Here is a 6,000-nt window from a genome sequence, read left to right as displayed (position 1 = left end):
CTTCCGATCCATCCAAACTCCCCTCACAGACCACTGAGCAGACTTATCTGCCGATAATCCAAATCAATTGCCCAAATTTAAAACTTATCCCATCATAACATCCCCTCCAATAGCCTTTAATCAAGCTTAGTCTTAAAGCCAGATAAAGTTCCTTTTGCCCCATACTTCCCTGCGGAAGGCCGTTCCAGAACTTCACTCCCCCTAGATGGTTAAAAACCTTCATCTGATTTCAAGTCTAAACTTCCGTAATACCAGTTATGTTACCATTCGTTCCTCGTGCTACAATTAGTACAAACTTAAATATAATTCCTCTCGCTCCCTACGTTAATCCTGATAATATTATATATGAGCAGCATATCCCCCCGAGCCTTCTTTTTGCCAGGGCTAAACAAGCCAAGCTCTTCGAGTTCTCCTTTCATAAGGCCAGATTTTCCATCCTCGGTCATCCTAGTAGCCCGTCTCTGAACCTTGTTCCAGTTTGAATTCATCCTTTCTTAAACATGGCGGACCCAGAACTGCACACAAATTCCAAGTGGGGTCTTCACCGCGCCGTATATAACGCATAACACCTCCTTCTCCTTGCTGGAAATACCCTCGCCTGATGCATCTAAAACCGCATTTGCTTTTTTAACGCGCATATAACATTGGCGGCTCATAGTCATCTGCTATCAACCAATACCCCAAGGTCCTTCTCCTCCTCCGTCGTTTCCAAACTGATGCGTCCCCAACGTTATATCTTAAGATTTCTTATTATTAAGTCCTACAGTGATGACTTGCACTTTTCACTATTATTATTTATCTCTATACTGATATACTCCGTTTACAAGGTGGTCCAGTCTTCCTGAATAGTATTCCCGGTCCTTCTCCGTTTAGCATACCCCCAGCTTGTGTCATCCGCAAACTTAATTAACACGATTCCCGCTCTTTGATGCCAAGGTCAAGTAAGTAAATAGGTTAATAGATCGGTCCACAAACCGTCTTGAGGGACTCCGTAGTAACCTCCTTCCAGCCTGACAGTTCACCCTTCAGTACGGACTGCTGGAGTCTACCCCTTACCTTCCTTATCCACCTTACAACTTTCACATTCATCCCCATCTTTCATTTACTTGAACAGTTCCATGCGAACCGTGTCAAACGCCTTACTGAAATCGAGGTATAATTAGATCTACCGCATGTTCCTTGTTGAGTAATCCGTCACCTTCTCAAAGAGAGATAGGTTGGTTTGGCACGATTCCTGAGTAAGACCATGTTGCCAATTTCGTCCCAATTACCATTGAGCTCAATTCTTAACTACTTTCTCCCTTAAAATTTTTCAAGACCTAACACGAACAGACGTCAGCTAACAGGCCGTATAATTACCGCGGATCACTTTTTCCCTGTCTTAAAAATAGGAACTAGGTGGCATTCTCCAGTCGTACGGCACCACCCCGAGTTACCGATCGCTTAAATTCTCGCTAACGGGCTCGGCAATTTCCGCGCCAGTTCCTTTATTATCCTCGGGTGGAGATTGTCGCGGTTCCTTATTTTGTCCCATTGTAAGCTGTCAAGTTGGCCCTCTAGCCTCAGATGCCGAGTATATATCCACCTCATATCCACATTTCCGTTTGTCATCCTCCATCGTCCCTAAACTTCCTCACTTAGTCTTATTAAGACCGAGGGCAAGTACTATTTAGATATTTGGGCCATGCCTAGGTATCTTAACCTCCGTTCCATCCTAGCGGTATAGCGGCCCCACTTCTTCTTTCTTTGTTTTCTTCTATTTATTATAAGATGTGGCTGTAGAACCTTTTTACTATTGGTTTTGATTCCCTTCGCAAGGTCCAGTTTCTACGCTGCCTTTTTAGCCTTCTCACTTTATCCTACCGTTTCTACCTTCACTAAGTAGCTTCCCTTGCTAATCCCGCCTTCTTCCAGCTCCCTGTAAGCTTTCTGCTTTTTCCTATCCCCTCTCTGAGTTGCTGCTCATCCAGCTCTGCCGTACAAACTCCCGCCATGGTTTTTTCCCTTTCTTGGGGATGGCAGGCTCGACAGTTTTCGCAGCTGCGACGTAAAGCAATTCCAGGCCTCCCTCCGCATTTAAATCCAGAGTTTCCTCCGCCAATCACTGGTCCCTAAACTAATTTCCTTAACTCTTATAAAATTAGCCCTGGAAGTCAAATAACGCCTAATCCCAGATTTACGTTTTGTTATCCTTCCATCTAATTTATTGAACAGCTCTATGATCACTCGAACCAAGGTGTCCCTACCACTCATTTCTTATCGAGGTCCTCACTACTCACCAAAACCAAATCTAAAATGGCATCCCTCTCGTAGGTTACTTAACTCTTGATGAAGAATCCATCCGCTATTCACCATCCAGAAAAATTCTGACCCCTATTATTCTTGCAATGTTCGTCCTCCAGTCTATAGTCCGGCGAGATTGAAAGTCTCCCATAAATCAACATTTCCCCTTGTGTTTACTTCATTAAAGACATAAAGAGAGTCTCTATTCCATATCAAATCAGATCCCGAGCGGTCTGTAGCAACACCAAGGACTATCTCAGGGAAGCTCTAGTAGCTTTTTACCAGCGTGATTTTACCCAGACAGACTCCGTCTTATCTATTCCGTCACTTTCTTATTTCAGTACAGTTCACCCATCAATTGATGGATGGGAACTGAGTTACTGCAGAGAATTCTTTCTTGGGTGCTGGCTGGTGAGTCTTGCCCACATGCTCAGGGTTTAGCTGATCGCCATATTTGGGGTCGGGAAGGAATTTTCCTCCAAACAATTTTGCTTTATTGTGCAGCAAATTAGATTTTCCGTTGAATAGTTTAGCTTCCATTGGAAACAGGATCTGTGATCTTTTGGACATCTGAGTGCTTATGCAGCACAGAAGTTCATTGAATGAGGGCCTTATGTTTTCAAATGTTTATTACCTTTAGTTTCAAGTGTAAGAACAGAAGCCAATAGTGAAAGGGAAATAAAATGCAATGGAAGCAAAATACTAAATTAGTCTCTGATCTCTTTCAGCTCCTTTAGCAAACTGTGAACTCTGGCAACAAAACAGATATAGCAGATCAATATTGTGTATAACTCCAGAAAATGTTCTTTGTCTCAAAGTGATGACATTATTCTGATGTATTTGGGGCATTTCTGCAAGACTGGTGTAACTAGAGTAAAATGTTCACTGATGCCAAAAATGTTACTCGAAATCCAAGAGATATAGCTGCAAAATTAGCCTGATGCTGGCCTAGCCTTGCTCTATACCTAAGCCTCCTGTAAAGTATTTCTAAAGCCAACAATTAAGAAGTTTAAGATCATCCATCAGTCCCAATACAGCTATTTTAATTAATATGCTATTCAAGTGGTTTCCTCTTTGCCATTTCTCATAATTACTCTGTTTTCCCAGATAAAGTTGACAGAAGAATTATCACAAGAATGTGTAATTTTTTTTATCAAATTTTGCAGCTGTTAGAGAACCTAAAGATGATTGTTCCTAAGGGCAACCTCTCCTTTTTTCTTTCCAGCACAACTGTTTAGCCATAAACGAGTGAAAAAACTATTCAAGCTTGCCTCACCACTCCATTGCTTTGAATTTTTAATGATGACAGCTAAATAATAAAAGCTCCCTAAAAGGTAACAAATACACAGTAACATTCTGGTGGATTCTCTGCACTCTGCTATGGAAACAAACATCTGTGAACGATTATTTTCTTTAATGTCACCTGATGAAGATGACCTTTAAAATAACCACAAAAGCCATGCTTTAACCACCTGCTGAGAAATAAAAGGCAGATATTTACATTGCCAGTGTCTTAACTACAGCAGGAAAATAGAAAGTAAAAATGCTTTAGATATCTTTGCAAGTTAAGGTAAGAAAATGTATGCTAGTCACTTATTTAAAATTACCCTGTTAACGCTACATTTGGTATGTTTGTGTGTAGTAGATAACAAAATAATAATCAACTCTTAAAAAAAACAAATTTTGTGGAGGAGAATGAAGTATTTGGGCCTTGTTACAGTTATCCTTCCAGGAGAGGAAGTTATATTATGATGATCCTAGACACAACTTGTGTGATTAGAGCTGTGGTCAGGAACCATAAGTGAGAAATAACAATGTCAGAATGGGCAAAATCAAGGCTGATAAGCCATATTCCTCATTCCTTGGAGCCATAGACAACACATGCCATTCTTTGTCTGGTCTGGCTGTATCAATCTGTAACTCAGATGTCCAGATATGGCATGAAAAGTCTGATTAAATGTGATCCAGACTGACTTCACTGGAGGTAGAACTGAAGAGCCTAATGGCTCAAATGAAAAACATGATAGAATCCTGTGAAATGGTTCAAAAATAAACTCCACCCTATGAGTCTGATTGGGAAAATTCCAAAAAGTACTGACCATATTAAGGACAATACTCTTCACATACTACTTTTCCCCCCTCTTACCCAGCCAGGAAGATATTTATAGTATTGGATAATTCTCCACCTTCATTCAGCACTTCCTGATCCTGCAAACGTATATCTGAATAGTCCCATTGTAGTCGATGGAGAATATTTACATATATAAAGTTAAGCATGTGCAAGATCATGTGCTTCATTTTTAATGCTAACATGGTGGTGTCCCCAGTGCAACTCTTTCTTCAAATCTTGTTTTCATCCTTACTTATCATGAGGCAATGCCATTGCTGTGCCTCTGTCAGATGTTGTAATCTCCTGTAATCAGAGAAGCTGTATAACTAAAAGTACATTGATGCTTGCATATTTTGATAACATGGCAGCAGCAATGGTGCTGCCAAATACTAATTAAAATTTACAAAAACTGAGGCAACTCAAAAACAGCACTGCCAAAGGCAGCACAGAAGTTATAGCTGGTAAACAACCTAAAATTCCCTTTGCAGATTAACTGCCTTCTGCAAATAATTGACTTCACTGGAGGTAGAACTGGAAAGTTTAATGGCACAAATGAAAAACATGATGGAATAGTTACACATTTCCCCATATTTCTTTGGGGATTTACAGTCTGTAAAATCTCTACATTTTCCCCATTCATGTCTCATTCTCTCCTTTCTCTCTCTTTTGCTGTCTCCTGTCCTGTTATTTTACAGTCTTTCTCCTTTCTTTTTGCTACCTTCTTACTTTCATTTTTCTCTCCTCTTTCTTCTTCTGTCTCACTCTAACAATAATAAACCACTTACATTTTTACCAACACTTTTATTTGGAAGAATACCACATCCAACTGAAACTGAAGGGAATGATTTGATACACAAAATGCCCTCCCTTAGAGGTGGAAGATTTTGTCTGAGCCAACAAGGGAAAGGGAATCTGTAGGCTCCTTTAAGGATTGCCACCCACTTTTTTCTTCCCCTCCTCATGGGCTTGGGGAGGGGAAAAGAGAAGTCATTGGCTGATCAGCTGGATAGAAGCCCATTGGTTCCTATGCACCTGAGAGGAGGACTTATAAGTCTGCCTAGGTTGCCATTCTGTGCCCAGAGCAAAAAGAGCTCCTACTTCAGGATGAGAGCAGGACTGTATATCCTTATGGGAGCCTTGCTGAGTCATGGGCATCATGCTGTGGGCATTTGGGGGCTAGGAAAGAAACTGTCTCTCACTAGCAGACTGGCCTGAGATGGGAGGTTGCCTTCCCACTAAGCAGTCCAGGGGCCTGCTGTTAAGGTTAGATTATGAGTTGTTCAGAATGTTGCAACTTTGCATGTGTCCAGTGCAGGTATTAGTTTACTTTGGGATGCAGTTCCTGAACAAGCCAGAACTGGACGCAGGAGTAGGGGAGGACATCCCCTAAATGGGGTTGGGGTTGCTAATGTCAGGTACAGCGAGGAATCATTCCATGTCACCCATTTATTCTCACACTTCTTATGAGTGCAGGACAGTCAAGTCCCAGCAATGGTGCTGGACCAAGTTAAAAGTTTGGAAGGGGCAGGGCTGAGAGAAGCTGTGCCCTGGATTACAGAAAGAAAGTTGACCTGCACTGGACATGGTTATTGCCAAACCGTTTCCCA

The sequence above is a fragment of the Chelonoidis abingdonii genome, chromosome 5 (genome assembly GCF_003597395.2).
Source record: "Chelonoidis abingdonii isolate Lonesome George chromosome 5, CheloAbing_2.0, whole genome shotgun sequence".
NCBI lineage: Eukaryota > Metazoa > Chordata > Testudines > Testudinidae > Chelonoidis > Chelonoidis abingdonii.
The sequence above is the reverse complement of the archived record's forward strand: the minus strand, read 5'-3'. Positions refer to the sequence as shown.